The 18,707-nt window shown below is 37.7% G+C and overlaps 1 protein-coding gene and 1 pseudogene across 1 annotated transcript in view; one reads left to right on the top strand and one right to left on the bottom strand.

Moving 5' to 3' along the window:
- The window catches only part of LOC145260484 (peptidyl-prolyl cis-trans isomerase FKBP1A-like), a 33,269-nt gene that overhangs the window by 5,286 nt on the left and 9,276 nt on the right, over positions 1-18,707 (bottom strand). The gene's annotated exons all lie outside the window — the stretch shown is intronic.
- On the top strand, positions 10,113-10,238 carry LOC145264378 (U2 spliceosomal RNA; annotated as a pseudogene).

Raw genomic sequence — 18,707 nt, 5'->3', positions numbered from 1 at the left:
ATACACACACACACACACACACACACAAATATTTAATATAGAATTAACATTTTTTGGTATTTTCTTCATAAATTTTGATGGGATTATTTTATTTACAATTTATTACTCTTTCCCTCTTGTAACTATGAGCTTAACTAATGTAATATGTTAATATTTACTTAATTTTATTATTTTATATTAATATCAACAAGCTACAAGCGATTCAAACTGTTCAACAGCGAATGTAGATATATCCTGAATCAGCAGGATAACTATTAACAAACTAATAACAAACATTTTTGTATTGGGATGTATAAACACCCTATGGGAGAAACCATGTTTGGAACACCCAGGTGACTAATGCAGGATTAAACTCATTTTATTTCTGAATGTAAATATCCAGATTTATTAGACACACACACACACACGTGTGTATCATCCACAGACATTTTGCAGTATCACAGCTTTTCAGTGCAACTAGATATATATAATTACTTATTACTGTATATATTTATTATTTATAATTAACAAAATTCTGTGAAGATTTGAGTTCAACAGAAAAATTCCAGAGTTTGACAAGATACATCTGAAGGCCGGCGTTTACATCGGCCAAAATGTGAAAATGACACTTAAGATTATAGCAATAATCTGAAGAATCCAAATAATCCTTTTTTATTTTATTTTATTTTATTTTTTTATTACATTTTCACCCCAAACAAGGCAAATTGCCACTTTGGTGTAGGGGGCTACTATCATGGGCAACAACTACTGGGGTACTATGTAGGGATTTGGGCAGCAAGGTGTCGGTTCACGTTACACTTGAACTTCTGCACGTCAGTACTGTTGGGGAAGCAGGGACCTGGAATGGAATTCCAGAGTCTAGCGGTTCTAGCGGTTCTGGGTAAAAAGATCTTTTACATCTAGGGATCTCTACAGTGTTGGGGTGGGATTTAGCAGCCTATCGGGTTTGTCGAGGGTGCACACGTCGTGGGGGCACAAGTGATTGCAGTTCGTCAGAGCATTCACCACTAATCTCAAAAATTACGGCTTGTTATGAAAATATATTTGCTTCAGTTCTCATCAATTGCAGACAAACTGGTTGTCTCACGCTACCATCAATTCTTGCTGCACTTCTTGTATATCCAATGCTTAACAAGTACCATATGAAATTGAGTTGTACTAGACTCCCTTTTAACAAACAGAGAAGATGAACTTTTCAACATCACTGATCATTTCGCATCATCATCATCACACCATTACTTTTTATAGCATTCTTTCAGAGTTGTCATTGTTTCATAAGCAAACATTAAACCAACCTATCTGGACAATAGATGGGAAATGCTCCTGCTGCTCTACAAAATAGTCCAAAGATCACTTCTGCCAACCAAGCTCCTGTTCATTGGGATTTTGTCACGTTATTTCAAACAGAATAGTAAGGTGCGAAAGGCAATTGTTTGGCACCTTAAAACTGAACCTCAAAAGTCAACCTTTCCTGACCGAGTATATATGTGGGTTCGGGAATCGTTTGCAAACTCCAAAGAATATACCAAATATGCACATTACCACTACTACGGCATCTGTGGGAATCAACACGCTCACAGTCGTCCCAGTGCTGGACTTTTAGGACAAAAAACCCACTATTAAGCCTGTTGGAACATGTGCACACTGAAACTTGAAGAAATTTAAGTGCTCACCGTCCACACCTTCATAAATATGTCAATGTTGCTTGCCTCTCGGAGGTCAGGCTTACAAGCCATAGCCACAAGACTATCAAAGTCCCTTTAATCTGATGGTGCTTACCATCTTCATTACAGTGGACCAACAGATGAATTTAGGTGCCATGGTGTTACACTGATTCTAAGTGATCAAACTTATAACAGTCTCCTTGCATGGAAACAATCTTGTCACGTCTTATCTGTGTTCGTCTGTGAGGTATCCTGTTCAACATTTCTGTGATAGTTGTCTATGCCCAAACTCTTGATACTGATGCAGATGTCAAAGATTCATTCTATGACAGCTTCCAAACTGCTTTGGACGGCATTCCTCCTGGAAATTTTTGTGGTGATTGCTGGTGATTTTAACAAACAGGTGCTGAAGATACCAATAACACATCATTGGACCATTCACTATCAGTGATCGCTGCTTGAATGGAAAATGGCTAATCGATTTTGCTACTGCAAACCAGCTTATGTCAGTTACCAACTTCCTGCTCCTTTAGCGGTATCTTGCGACATGGTACGCCAACAACAATGATCATATTTTGGTCAAATCCTGGTGGGTCTTGAATGTTCTGGCTGCTGTGCATTCCAGGAAGCAGAAATGGTTCCAATCATGTTACAGTTTGAGCAAAGATGTGGCTTCACATGAAAGCCAACCTATCATCTAACCATTTTGCAAAATACATCCTGCGACTCGGACGCCAACAAACCAAAATAGAGTTCTTAAATTGTTTTGCTGATCACCGTGGAGAATTCCTGGCAGTCCTTTAAAAGCAGCATAAAAAAAATTATCTTACAGACCCTGGGTAAAACCTGACGGCGTGTGAAGGACTGGATCTCTAGTCTCACTATCAAGCTTGCAAACCCATTGCTCCAAGAATGACAACTTCCACTGATTGCACCATGAGACTGCCTGTTCTGTGAATGCTGTGAAACATCACTGAAGACATGGAGCAAACAGCATCAATCGAACACTCCCAAAAACTATACCAGACTCTTACAATGACAACTAAGGAAAATAGCGCCAAGTGAAATGTTGATGGATATGAGTGTAACACCTCTCTCTCAGTTGGAAGAATCCAATGGCAGCAATGTTTTGAAACACCAACCTCCCTCTCGCTCAATACAATACCAACTGCGATCATTCTACTGAATTTATTTCGGACTATTAGTCTCATCTTTATTAGTTGTTTTTTTTTTTTAATCTTTTTATTGGTTCACAACGTTTCGGCCAACTTCCTCTGGCCTTCGTCAGGTGGTAACCGCGACGGATAGGAACTTCGAATCTCCTAACTGCATTCTCAGCCATCACTGCCATCCGTAGTTGTCGTCTCACCACATTTTTGACCAATTACCTCTGGCACGCTTTGGGTGGGATTGAAACCGCTATCTTCAGACAATGTTCATCTGGAACCGTAGAGATTCAACGTCTCTATCAACTGCGCCACGGGCCCCGAAGGGCGATCAAGGTTGGATTCTTTGATCTTATAAATCCACATTTATTTATTATCTGATCTTCCATAGTCGGGTCCGTACCGATTGGTATATATATATATTATTCCTTAATTGGAATTTATTTTGAGATGAGCATTATATGTTAAAAAAAAACAAAACAAAAAAAAACAACAACAACAACAAATAAAGATGAGACTAATAGTCCGAAATAAAAATAAAAGTAACATATAATGCTCATCTCAAAATAAATTCCAATTAAGGAATAATATATATATACATTCTACTGAAGTCGAGATTTGTGATGTAATCAAAAATCTAAAAACATCAGGATGAAGGATGACCTTCCAGCAGAACTCTACAACATCTGACCTTATGGCCAAATGCTTACACAAAATTCTCAATACAGTATGACGTTCAAAATAACCACCTCAAAACTGGAGCGATGCAATACACCTACCCTTCTACAACAAAAAAGGCGACCATTGTAATTTCCACAATCATGAAAGACATTAGTTTGATTGGTGTAGCCTAAAAAATTTCTCCATTATTCTACTGCATTATTTCCAGAATATTTGAGACCGCAGAGCCTGACCAAACAAAGCGGACTTCCATAGGGGTAGAAGATGCATATATTAAATTTTCTCCAGGCAAATAATCAAACAGTTAATCGGCCTGTTAGATTTCCACCGTTAATGAAATTGAAGCTTTCGACTCCTTGGATCACAAAAGCCTCTCGCACATCATGCGCCATGATAGCTTCCAAACCTCATCAAGGCTTATTACACATAAAAACAAGAGAGATGTTATGGGAAAGACTGACTCCTTTGTCATTCAAACAGACATCTGCCAAGAATGTGTGCTCTCCCTTAACCTGTTTAATTACATCAACTGGTTCCTAGAAAAAAGCTTGGTTGGCTTCGCTGGTGTTAGAATTGCTCACAACTGCCTTACCAGCGCTCTCGATTTTGCTGAGGACGTTGCAATCCTTAGAAAGTTTTATGCAGAGGTCAAGCATACATACGATGAGGTCAGTTGGCCAAAATGGTGGGCATGAAAATAAATGCTTCTAAGACAAAGATTCTCTCCGCAAACTATCCTCTTCTTGACCAAATGACTATAATCCTTGAAGCTGTGGCAGAGATCGAAAGCTTGAAGTATCTGGGCGCTAATTTTACAGCCACTGGTCAAGTGACGGGCAAAAAAACATCTATCAATCTGGTTAGAATTGCTTTTGTCAGTCTTTAAAAACGACTTTGGTCGCACCATGAAGTTGCAAATCTACAAAGCCAGGGTCAGAACAATTCTTCTCTATAGCCATTCTCTGGCCATTGCGTAAAGATCTTCAACTAGGTCTTTGACCACTACTGCCTCCGCCGTATCCTGCATGTTTTTTTTTGTTTGTTTAACGGCATATTAACCCTTTGTGGGTTATTTAATGCCGAATCCAGTTATTTTGGGAATAGTATTCGATGTTGTATCCAGTTATTTTATGAGATTTTTATTCTTCAAGCTCCTTGTATTTTCAATCGTTAGTTCGTAGCTTTTGATTTCGTTGTTTTATAGTGGATTTTGTCATTTTTTTTTTATGTCTTGCAGAATATGATTGGGTTTTGCAATGGGAGGGGGAAAAGGGTTACAGTATTATTAAGTCCTGTATTATGAATGTAGTTATATTGTTGATAGTGTTTTATATTCAAATTGTCGTCATTCTTAAAGTTTCTTGGAGATAAATAACCAAAGGATTAAATTTGGTTTGCAACAATAAAATTTCATTGTAATTTGCCTTCAATCCACGGCAATTCCATTGGATTTTCTTGTAATTCATGAGAATATTTTTGGTTTGAGGAGTAACTTCAGTTTCCATGTCTTCTAATTCCATAAATCTATTAGTAGTAGTAGTGGCTTCTGTTTGTGGTAATTTCTTTATATAATGTTGATTTTTGGTAGATGTATTTTTTGTTCGTTTTTCAAGTGTGTTTTTTCACCACAGGGGAAGACATTGGTGACCTGTGTGGTCTTTCTTTTAACTGATTTTGTTTTTCCTTAGTTTCGTCTTTTTCAGCATCTGCACGACGTACTGGTGATTTTTGTGGTCTTTCTTTTGATGGACTTTGTTTTCTTGGATGTTCTGATTTTGATTGAGTTTTTGTTTTATTGATAACATTAGTTGATGATTTAATGGGATGATTAATTTTTGATGATATGTTTGGTTTGATTTCATTTATAAATTTGGGCCAGTTGTTTGGTCCCAATTGTAGCAATTTGTTTATTAGTATTTCGTATTTGGAGTCTTGGTTAGTGATGTTGGATGATATACAACTTGAGGTGACTTGAGAGTACGTCTTTTCCTTCATGTATCCATCTACTTTTTTCCTGGCTTCGAGGAAGATGTTTTGGTATGTTTTATTGACACTTCCTTTTCTTTCTTCCAGATTCTGTATGCTCTAGCATAAGCAGGATGGTTTTCTCCACAATTTGCACATTTGCAATCAAGATTGCAGTCACCGACAGTGTGGTCTGAATCTCTCTGGCCACATCTGCCGCACACTGCTCGTCCCCTACATGGTGCCCAAACTTCTGGCATTTAAAGCACCGAAGTAGGTTTGGTATAAAGGGTTCAACTTTTTCAACGTTGAACCCAATTTTGATTTCTTTTGAGAAAGTGGGTCTATCGAACTGCATAATGTAAGTGTCTGTATGTATAGTCTGATTCTCTTATTTATTGTAATTCTTTTAACGTTTATTACTCCTTAGTTTTTAAGTTCTTTTGTTATCTCTTCAGTAGTGCACATTGATAGGTCTTTCGATTTTACTACACCTTTGGATGTATTCAGATTCTTGTGTGGATAAAGTTTTGATATTTATGTTGTGGAAAGTTTTCATTCCTAGGAGAAAAATGGCAGGTCTTTCTCTTTCCACTTCCACCAGTAGGGTTTTATTTTTTAAAGTTTTTACATTTTTGGGGGTAATATATTGGGACATGTTAAGGGGGAAACCTTTTCGCCTTGTCATGCCAAGGCAACATAAATAGTATACATGTTCCAAATGGGAGCCATGAACACCCATAATCTTTTAGTTACACAATCCAAGTCACTTGTGGTAACTTCTGGCACTATACACTATGACTTTAATCATTTGGCACATTTGACCCTAGCCACTGCCTTCTAAAGTGGTACAGGGTAAAATTGTATTTGTTACGGTTTAGAGGAAATTGATAGAAAAGTAGAAGATATGTTAGGGCTTGACATAACTAGCTGATTGATCGGATCGGGCTCCTCTGACCGCCCGTCTAGCCTTGTATGAGGCCAAAGTGGAGTGTTGCAATTGATATCTTTAATTTCCTTAGATATCAGTTGCTCAGCCACCAGAATCCTTTTCCGAGTCATTACGGGTCGCCACCTATGGCTAACAGGTGCACCCTTTCAGAGACTTTTACTCTCTGCAGGGGGACAATCGGTGTATTCTAATGCCCCACCGACGGGGTTGGAAAGTAGGGAAGGAAAAAAAGGGGGGAGGGGAAGGGGGATGTTTTTGTTTTTGCAGAACATAATTAAGTTTAACAAAAGAGAACAGAAAACAAAAACAAAAACAAGTTTAATGTAGGTGCATGTTGTCTCAGGAACCTGCATGTTCGCCTCTCCGACTGGATCTCCAACTTTACCATCCACGCTAGATGCAACATTCATGGCATGGAAGAAATTCTGCTCAAAAGTAGACTCCGATGATTGGGCCACATGCTGCGGCATTCTGGTGAGGAGTTTGTCCAGAATTGGTGACACCCATTGGTTGGAAGAAGCGCCGAGGTGACCAACCCAAGGCATAACTTACAACGGTCAAAGCAGACACGGAACTTTTATCTGATTTACAGCAAGGCCACAGCCATAGCTTTGTTAAAAAAATTCTTCATGAACTTGTATAAAGGAAGAAGAATATTTGCAGCATTCAACTAAAAATTTTTTTGTGTGGTCGCCACTGACAGGAGATAGTACTTGTTCATGCCATTTTAAAATTCTCAACTTTTTTAAAACTATGCTTTAAAGGTGTTGGTTGTTTTTGTTTAAAGGCATATTAACCATTTTTGGATTATTTAATGTCAAATGCAGAAAGTTTGGAAAGTTTATGCATCAAATTCTTTATATCCTTAAATATTTATGGTGTTTTATTTGTTTTGTAGCAGAAAATTGTTTTTGTTATTGCAGAAGTTAACCATGTTTTGCAAAGAGAGAGGAAATAAAATGTTTGATACACTTTTGGTCAAGTAACCAGTATCTTCAGACAATCTGATCTGGTAACACTAGATGCCTTAACAACATCTGGACCAACATGGATTTGGGAGTAATGCCCAAATGGGGCCACACCAGTAAATGTCTGGGTTAGGGTCATACACTTAAGAGCTGGATAAAACCAAATGCTGATCAGAATCAAAAATATTTTAACAAGGTTTAAAATATTTTTCATAAATACATGGTAGATATTAAGTCAACATTTCTGAACTTTATCATCCGCAGAATCTTTTACAAAAATTATGCTATCTTCAACTCTGATGTATATCGGATTTATAGTTTGAGGATTGCTTTCACCCACGAATGATTGCTATATTATTGAAAATCCCGTTGTCATGGAAATCATTTCGTCTGTTGTGATGCTAATGGATAGATTTACAAGTTTGGGTTTCGGAGCAATGTCCCAAGTTATTTTAGCAGCTGAGAAATTGACAAGGAGAATAACATTTATTTCGATAAAACATTTTTTTTAGAATGAGGCCTCAGTTACGCTTTTCTTTGGAAGGGGAGGGGGTGTTAAGTTTTGTTACTCTTTGTGATACGAGTAGTTATTTTAAGACGAACAAATTCAACTTTTGTTACTGAGCGATTCAATTTTGATTTTATGGTAATCAAGCAATATAGTTATTAAAATGAATTTTTTTTTTATCAAAATGCACAACTTTTACCAAATTTTAATTTTACATTGACCTGTATATTTTTAATGTTCTGAAATTGTTTAAATCTTTATTTCACAATATGTTGCAACTTGTAGCATCTTCAAACTGAATTAAAAAGAAAAAACAAAAAACGTAAGCTGCTATGCGTGAGAAACAGAATATCGAAAGTATAAAAGTTTGTAGAAAATATTTGGTGTTTAGCAAGAGTTATTTATATTGTGCTTAGCTCCTATTAACATTGGATTTCTTGGATAACTATACTGCAAAATTACTAGCTTGATCCAATTGCAACAATGAATTGCTTCTTCATACAATGCGTTTAGATTACAAAGTAGAAAAATGAAAAGAAAAATAATCGAGAATTAACGTAATTAGATTGTTTTTGTTAGACTTGTTTTGACAATTGTGAGGAAAGCATTTGTTGAGTTTAATTGCTCCTGTTGTTCTGAGTTACTTGCCTTCACACGAAGGCAGAGTTAGATACAAAACTAGTTTTTAATGTGGGGAAAATCCAGCTCCTAAAAAAGGGGCACTCTGGATAGGAACAAAAATAATCATGAAGAACCTCTCCTCCACCAACCGATGGACCGAAAAGGCAAAGTGCAATATCAGAACAGATACTACACTGGAAGAAAAACGATTTCCATTTTGTACTTCAAAACTGCACAACAAGCATGGATAATTTATAGTTTTTTTACTCTTGCTTTGAGGGTCGTTTCTCCCAATTTTTAAATGGCAACTCGTCAACGTTTGAGCTCCACGTGCAACTATATTATCTTTAACAAAACTGTCCTTTTGGCTACAAAGTGTAGTAGCTGTTCTGATACTGCATTTCATCTCTTCTGTGCTAGATCAATGACGTAGAAACTTTTCAAGACCAAGACATTTTTATTTTGATCCAGAGTCCCCTCCCTTTGATGAAGGGGAGGAGATTTTGTACACATTAAAACATCCTTGGATAAGGACATTGCTACACAAGTTTTAGAAAAGTTTCAAAACATTTAGAAATATTTTCTCAGAAAATAAATGAACCAATTTTGTGTGGGTGTACTAATGCTCCATTCTTTTTGTTTTTGTCTAAAAAAAAATATTTATAAAAATACTTTTTATCAAACATTTTGGCACAAAAATAAAAACCTAAGCAAAAAACAAGATTCTATTACATATTTTTAGGCGATAAGCCAGGTGAAGAAAAAAAGTGGGGGTTCACTTTCATAAAAGGGACAGGTAACCATTTTTTTTGTGAAGGAAAGGAAATTTTATGAGAAAAGATATGTGTTAACTAAGCTTACACCCCCCCTCCAATGAAGAGTGGGGGTAAGAGTTTAAAAAAATATTTAACCTTCGTGCTAATTCTGAACAGGCACCCATAAATTGTCCATCATGACGTAAGCGATTCCAACTGTGAATGGAGAAAGCTGAATTGGTTACGGACATTTACAGAATTGGAAGGCAACCAATAAAAATAAAAATACTTTTTGGCAAACTACAAATCTTACGCAATATACCTAAAGATGAGTTTTTCCATGCAACTTTTTTTGCCTTGCAACAATAAAGCGTTCCCAATAAACAAAAAGGAAACCGATGTTTGAATGAGTAAGTTGCTTGAATCCATAATAGAGAAGTCAACCACCTCAGCAGAAACAACCTTCTTAGTGACATGCAATATGGTTTCCGTTCTGCTAGATCTACAGCAGATGTACTAACAGTTATATCACATAGAATTAGCAAATCTCGACAAAGGCTTCATTTCTAGGGCAATTGCTCAACATATCAAAGGCCTACTTCACAAGATTTCCAGCCACGGTATCACTGGAAATGTTCTCTCTATCGTTAAATCATTTCTCTCTGATAGGCTCATAAGGGTAGTGGTTGATGGACAGAAATCAGAAACCCACACGTGTTTTTACTTGCATGCAATCGACTCTATAAGTTACTGTTAGTCGGTAACACTTTTGTGCTTGGTCTTTTTGCTTAAGATCAAAGGTCTGTTAATAGATGCTGTTCTTAGCTTTTTAAGCTTTTCTTGGCCTTTTGGCCAAGATCAAATTGTAGTATCTGTTCTTACTACATGCTGTACTTATTGTGATATAAAGTGGGGGATCACTTTTCTGTATTAATTTAATGTAAAATGATCACCCACTTTACAACCAGTCAGTCTTAAAGCCATTCAAGTCATTCTCCAGATCATTCAAGTTGTTTTTGAAGGATTCCAGTTATTTTTTAAGCATTCAAGTCATTCTTAAGGTCATTCAATTCATCCTTAAGTTCATTAAAGTTATTCTAAGTCATTTACTTTTTATTTAAGTCATTTCAGCCCATTTTTCGGCCATTTCAGTGTATCGTTAAGAATTTCATGTCAATCCTACATTCATTCATTACACAAGAGCATCCTACTAATGGCTATCGGTCTTGTTGATATAGATGTATATAAGAATACATTGATAAGTATGTTTTAACTTAAATAGGGATGATATAATAAAATTGTGAGGTCTGCGTTCGCACCTGGTCTCCATAGAATGGAAATAGGCACAAACTTTAATAAAGACTTTTCATATCTATCTGCATAAGTGTACTTTGATAATTATGTTTCAGTTTGAAGAAATATGGTATAATAAAATTATGGGGTGTTCGTTCGCGCCTGACCTCCACAGAATGGAAATATCTCACAAAGTTTAACAAGGTTTTTTAATATAGATCCACAGAAATATTGTGATTAGTGTTTCAGTGTGAACAGGTATGGTATAATAAATTATGGGGTTTATCTATTTTATTTTTACTTTCATCATATTTTGCTTTGGTTTTGATACCCCCAAATTCGAAGCTATCTCTTTACAACCCTTCCTTTTCATAACCTATCATACTTTAATAAATCAGAGTATTTTCTGTAGGCTGTTTTTGAACCCAGTCAATAACGGGTACTTTTGTTAGCAAAATATAAATATGGAAAAATTCTCATAAATGAATGGAAGCATCCATTGATTAGTATTTTATAGTTTTTTTTTTTAATTTATATATATTTATTATATTTAGATTCAGTTAAAATTCATTGAATTTAGTGAAATCTTTAAAAAAATATATTGTATATTTTTTGATAAAATCTTATTTTAAAGTTAGGTCTTTGCTCCTTTTATTGAAACAAAAAATTAGGGTTTAAATTACATTATTCATATTGTTATAAGCTTTGAAAGATAGCGAGTCTATTAACGACTTTTTTAAATAGCCACTTCTACAGCTGCACCTAGGTTTTGGGGTACGCTGAGAACGAATATCGCATTTATTTTTTGTGCAAACCTGCAGTTATCCGTCTTTGACGACATTCAGTATCCAACGTAATCACTATTGTTTTTGCTGGCGGCTATCTTGTTTCCCATTTAAGAAAAAACGCCTAAAGGGCCAAAACATGGCCCTCAAAACATTTTTCGGCTTCAAGGTCAAAATGACCTCCCCACCCACCCTTCCGGATATTTTTCCGCTTCCTGATATGGAAACGGACAATTTTTTTTCATTTTCTTAATTACATTAATTTTTTTCATTTTCTTAATTACATTAATTTTTTTCATTTTCTTAATTACATTAATTTTTTTCATTTTCTTAATTACATTAATTTTTTTCATTTTCTTAATTACATTAATTTTTTTCATTTTCTTAATTACATTAATTTTTTTCATTTTCTTAATTACATTAATTTTTTTCATTTTCTTAATTACATTAATTTTTTTTTCATTTTCTTAATTACATTAATTTTTTTCATTTTCTTAATTACATTAATTTTTTTCATTTTCTTAGTTACATTATTTTTTTCATTTTCTTAATTACATTAATTTTTTTCATTTTCTTAGTTACATTATTTTTTTCATTTTCTTAGTTACATTATTTTTTTCATTTTCTTAATTACATTAATTTTTTTTTCATTTTCTTAATTACATTAATTTTTTTCATTTTCTTACCAAAATGAGCGCACGCTGTTTTTTTTTTTTTTTTTCATTATTACATTTTCACACCAAACAAGGCACATTGCCACTCAGGGTCAGCAACTACTCGGGCACTATGTAGGGATTTGGGCAGCAAGATGTCGGTTCACGTTGCACTTGAACTTCCGCATGTCAGTACAGTTAGGGAAGCAGGTTCCTGGAATGGAATCCCAGAGTCTAGTGGTTCTGGGGAAGAAACTACTGGAGTAGAAAGATCTTTTACATCTAGGGATCTCTACTGTGTGGGGTGGGATTTAGCTGCCTGTCGGTTTTGTCGAAGGTGTCTGCGTCGTGGGGGCACAAGTGTCTGCAGTTCGTCAGAGCATTCACCATTAAAATACTTGTAGAACAAGCAGAGGGATGCAACGTTTCGTTGATGGCACAGGGACTGAAGCTTAGATGTCAGTTCAAGGCCTATCAGCTTGGCGACTCTTTTTTTAACCTTGTCTAGGAGTGAGAGACTAGTAGTAGACGCACCAGCCCAGATGTGAACACAATACTCCATACATGGACGAATGGTGGCCTTATAGAGATACAGGATACTTTCAGGTGTCAGTAGTTTTCTAGCACGGTAGAGAGAGCCTACCTTTTTTGCAGCGGCCCTGGCAATGTTTTCAATATAATTGTTCCAGCTCATGTTTCCTGTGAACGTTAGGCCAAGCAGTTTGAAAGATGTACTCTCAGACAGGGAGTCACTGGCCATTGCTATTGGTGGCAGAGAAGGTTTCTTGTAATTATTGTAGGAAACCAGTTTAGTCTTGGCAGCATTGAATGTGACCATCCATTTATGTCCCCATTCCACTACGGATTGGAGGTTATCCTCTAGTGTTTTTGCCATTTCTTTAGATATGTATTCATTTGTTTTCCTGTCGTGTCTGTTATAGAGCGTGGTGTCATCAGCATATATACCCATCTCAGAGGCAGTTTTGTTGGGGAGGTCATTAATAAATATCAGGAATAATAGAGGTCCAAGGATAGACCCCTGAGCCACTCCCGCATTTATATCACACTGTTTAGATGTTCGACCGTCGAGGACAACCTGGATTTTTCTCTTATCTAAGAAGGATTTAATTATGCTAAGTATTCTACCAGTGATACCGTATGATTTAATTTTCCTGAGGAGACCCTTATGCCATACCCTGTCAAAAGCCTTAGATATATCTAGAGCTACCACTCTGCCCTCCCCCGCTTTGTCCAGTGAATGGTATATACGTTCAGAGATTACAGTGAGGATGTCAGCTGTGGAACGGGCTTGTCTAAATCCATATTGTTTGTCAGTCAGAAGTTTAGCATCTGTAAGGTGCCGGACTAGAGCATGGTTAATTATGGTCTCAAATATTTTGGCGAAAAGTGGGAGGAGGCTAATGGGGCGATAATTTGATGGGTCAGTTCTTTCGCCAGAATTCTTGAATATTGGTACCACAGAAGCGGTTTTCCAACAGCCCGGAAAGCATGATTCATTAAGGCATTTGTTGTAGAGTTTGGAGAGAACTGGAGCTACTTCGGCTGAGCATTTTTTAATAGCACAGCTGGGATGAGATCAGGTCCACATGCTTTTGAAGTGTCAAGATTTTTTATGATAGCATGTACCTAGCGTGGCGTCTGTCCGCAAAGGAAAGTCAAGCACGGGGTGGTTGGAAGGGTCCAGTGTGGAGTTTTAGGCAAACCGGCTGGCAAACATATTAGCTTTGTCGGTTGCTGAGCAAACAACCTCGTGATTGTTGGTTAGTGGGGGAATTGTTGATTGCCCAATATTTACTAAACTGTTGTAGATTTTCCAGAAGTCACGATCTCCTAATTTTTGTGCTTTGATGCGTTTTTTAGTGGTTTCAGTAAATTCTTTCTTGGCTGTCACTATTTCTTTAACATTATTTCTAGCTTCTATGTACTTCTGTTTGTTTGAACTGTCTAGCTTCTATGTACTTCTGTTTGTTTGAACTGTCACTTGACGTTTCATAAGGTGCATGAATACATAGTGGACATTTTAAATGACAAATATTTTTCATAAAATAAAGTTTTCACTTCATTTAATAGTAAAAATATTGCTGCCAGTAAGTTTTCACAAGCAGTTTACAAACATACAAGATACTCGCCCCTGCCCCTCCACCGCCTCCCCCAAATGTAAACAGAATTTCTGTGAAATGTTAAACGGTATTCTACTCGGTAAATGTATGCGCGTTACTTATGGGAAAACGGTTAATTAAACTGCAGAAGCACCTGTTAAGCTACAAGTTCTATAATTGAATACCCCCCCCCTCAAAAAGAACAAAAAACAAAATATGCTTTTGTAAACCGGTGAAACCGCTCGTGAAAACTTTAGATCAATTAAAAGGGGTTAATACCATGCAAACCGTAAATTTGCGATGGATTTGGTTATCAGATTTGTGGCCAGCAACATCGAATATCCCTAAAATAATTTAGTGGTCGGCGTTTTGTTGTAGCAAAAGGTAATATTTACCTTTTAATTTATTTTAAATATTACTCTAAATACAATTTTTAATTTGTGGTCTTGTCTTTACGTTCTTTCCTTTCACTCAAGATTTCTTGGAATTTACCCCCTTCCCCCTCCAATAAACCTTACATTTTTGCACCAACGCTGGTAATTGTAGGGATTTCAGTTACATGTGGTATATTTAGCCATTTTGGGGCGTTTTTTTCGTTATTGGAAAAAAAGATAGCCGCCATTCAAAATGATAGGGATTACATACGGGTAACTGCAGGTTTGTGAAAACCTTTAACCTTTAAAAGTCGACAAATTAAAGGTGAATGTCGAGGGGTTGGTAAACTAACAATTTATCGTATTTTGAAATGACGGATATACCAAAATTGATTGCAGCTTACCTCCCTTGAATTAAAAAAAAAAATCTTCCACCATTAAACAATCGATAAAAACTAATGGTACGAGTGCACTTATTGATCAGTGCCGAAATATTTAGAAAGCTATTCTTAACATGGGAAAGGGGTGTTTTATACCTGTTCTGTACTTTAACCTTACAATTTAACATCAAAACTAAGCACGGATCAATGAGTGCACTAGCACTAAACTAATTCAAATATTTATACTTGCAATTTTTTTTTTTCTATTATTTTTCGTAATTTGGGGAATTTCCACTAATTTCAACATGACACGTAAACGTGTTTTGGTACTGGTGCATTTATTCAACCGTGCTGAAATAACATTTGAAAGCCATTCTTAACATGGGGAGAAGAGGAAGTTTTGTAACTATTCTGTACTTTTACCAAACAATTTTAAAAAAAAAAAAAAAGATTGTAAAACTGGAAAATACTATTTAAATATAGCGCAGTTCAATAAGTGCACATGTTTTTAAACAAAATATTCATTTTTTTTTTTAAATCTCATATTACAAAAGCACCTATTTTTCTAAATGTAAAACCGCACATACAAGAATAAGGCTACCAAAAATACTAGCGTTTTCCGCAAAGACCCGTGGCGTAACGGATAAAGTATCAAATTTAGTTGGGGGGGGGGATTCACTTAATTAGTTCTTTTTACAGCGGAAAAAACACGTTTTTATGAGAGCGCATTGAATTGGAATTTTTCTTAATTTTTGTTTGGAGTTTACAACCGCCACGGGGAGATAACGCCAGTTAAAGCGCCGACACCCCCCCCCCCTCTCCTTTTTTAATACTAGCTTTTCTTCCTAAAAATCAAACCTTTTGCTCTGTATCATAAATTGGTTTTTCGCTGTAAAACAAACTACTTGATGAAATTAAGTGAAATTTTTTTTCGGAGAATGTGTAAAACGTCAGTAGTACACATTTTAATAATGACGTCATCATTTCGTGTGTTTGTTAGATAGGCATGATACGGCATCTGGAACCTATGTTCATGCATGTGAGTTCATAGTCTTCATCTCCATTGTTTCAGACACTGACGAGAACGACATTCTTCGAGTGTAACGGATGCAGCCTGTAAGCCTGGTTCCAGTGAGCCTAATCTCAAGACAAGTCACCATCCATCTTCAGTCATCAGCTGCATCATAGAAGGAAGGTGAACGACATATCATCTATGTCGTTCTCGTCAGTGTAGTGTGGGATCCAACATTTACAGCACTTTCAATGGTACAACTTAATGGGATAGTATCATCCAGAATTTTGATGGTTGGATTCGTTTCAAATACAGCCATTTTTTAAGAAATCCATATCATTAAAATCAATAAAATGTGTACACCACACAGAAGAATGTTTTGTGTTTTTTGAATTTAAGTTAAAATTGGAAATTTGCGATTGAAACAAATATAACACGTATATTTCCGGGAGAAATGTACCTTTTCGTTCATATGTATGCGCATGGATATTTCTCGTTTGTATGCATGTACATGGAACCCTTTTGGGCCCCTCTTCAAAAATTAATATTTCTTAAGCAACGGGTAACATTTCCAAATCGGGCTAAATCAATCAATTACGCGTTGAAAAAAAAAAAAAAAAAAAAAAAAAAAAAGGGAGAAAATATCGCTATTAGTCGGTGAAAAAAAAAAAAAAAGGCTTGTATGATCGCTGAGAGAAATGAGATCATTTGCGATTGCAAGCTAGGTCGGATTGTTTCGAAACAGTTTTTAGGAAGAAGAAGAAAAAAAAATGAAGTTTTAAGGGTCGTCGTTTTGTTGACACCAACTTCAAAACAATAACAGTGACGACAGACAGGCAGGCAGCTCCCCTGACCAATGGTCATCGTTCACTCGTCAATGGACGATGTATAAAACCGGTATGTCCATCCCCACTGCAGTGTGTGCCACAGCTCTATTTCATTGCTGCGACGATTTGCGGAACGATCTAATGAGACACCTCCAAAGGGACGTGTCATCTATGCCTGAAGATGACCTCCTTGCTGCAATCAAACGCCTAGCAGTCAGGGAGGAAAGCACGCTGGTCCATCGCATCAGGATCAGCAGAATGATGCAAGCACCCGGAACTCCCATTAGAAATTTCCTCGCCACTCTTAAAGGGCAAGCCGCCCTATGCCGATATACTGTCAAGTGCAAGGAGCCAGGCTGCGGCCATACATTTGATTACAACGTGGAAATCATCAAGGACAACCTGATAAGAGGGATCACGGACTCCGAGATTCTTAGTGATGTCCTGGGGGATGCTAAAACAGACAGGACTCTTGCAGAGACTGTTGATTTCATTGCTCAAAAAGAGCTAGGAAAAGCCACTTGAACTGCCGTCGGGGAGAGTACCCCACGCCATGTCCCAAAATGCCTCTTATAAGCCCCGTCATACTAACAATAATAACCCACCCAACAGCTCCGATCAAGCAAAATGCTGGGCATGTGGTGGGGCCCGTCATGCCAAGGTGAATGACAAACACGCGATCCAAGTTTTGTGAAGCTTGGTCCTCCACCTGCTCTAAGTACTCAGTAAAGGGGCATTACACTTCAAACTGCAGTAAGTGTGCCGCTTGCAATGTTTGGGGACACAGTGACAGAAATTACCGGTCATGCTCCCAGAACCCTAAAAACAACGGGAAAAACTCAAAGAGGTCCAGTGAAGCTCTAAATATGGAGGATGACGAGAGCGCTACTTTATGCGACCAGCTATGTGCCACAGAAACCAGACCCTCAGTCTATAACTGCTGAGCACCTGTGGAACACCATGTGTTTAAGGGCAAGTAGATAGCCCCACCCTCCAAGCTGCATCCTGTATTGACCGCGAGGCTCACACCACTTGCTGATGATCATGAGAAGCTTGGACATCCTCTCACGGCCTCCAACCCTACGCCCATAGAAATCCCTATGATCGCAGATTCGGGCTGCCAAAGCTCCATAATTCCTTTCAAAACAGCTTTGGCTATGGGAATTGCAAAAGAAGACGTCTTTCCTGTCAAGCTTTCCATGCGAGGTGGGCACAACTGACATCGCCGGTGCCCCAAGGAAAACCAAACAGCTTGTCTATGTCTCCAGTAAGATAGGTAAGGCTTTCCTATGCCGCGAGGTATTGATCGATGGGAGCTATCCCACACGATTTCCCGTCGGTCCCTGTCTCCTGGCCAGCTGAGACGGTGGCATCTGTCGGGGATGCCGAGCAAACTTTGTGTCCTTGCCCGAAGCGCAGCGCCCCACCTCCACTACCAAAGAGGCTTCCACCAGGACTCTCAGCCACCGACAAAGATGTCCCTGCCCTCAAGCAGTAGCTTCTCGATCACTATGCTGCGTCCACTTTCAATGTGTGCGAGCACCAACCCCTCCCACTTATGAATTGTGAGCCACTGGAGCTGCACGTAGATCCAGATGCGAAGCCTATCGCTGTCCATAAACCAGGTTTAGTGCCTATCCACTGGCAGGAACAGGTGTACAAGGACTTGGAACGGGACGTTCGCATCGGTGTTCTGGAGAAAGTTATCCCCAATACACCTGTGACCTGGTGCTCGAGGATGGTGGTCACCGCCAAATCAGATGGAATACCAAGACGGACAGTGGATCTGCAGCCCCAGAATCGCCATTCAGTCCGTCAGACGCACCACGTGCAGAGCCCATTCCACCTGGCTGTATGCGTACCTCAAGATACTAAGAAGACTGTTACAGACGCTTGGAACGGATATTATTCCGTCCTCATCAGAGAAGAGGACCGGTATGTGACCACCTTTATCACACCATGGGGACGCTACCGCTATAAAGT

The sequence above is a fragment of the Euprymna scolopes genome, chromosome 3, assembly GCF_053919585.1.
Source record: "Euprymna scolopes isolate OS-2025 chromosome 3, ASM5391958v1, whole genome shotgun sequence".
Taxonomy (NCBI): Eukaryota; Metazoa; Mollusca; class Cephalopoda; order Sepiida; family Sepiolidae; genus Euprymna; species Euprymna scolopes.
Note: the sequence above shows the minus strand (reverse complement) of the source record. Positions and strands in the feature narration are given on the sequence as shown.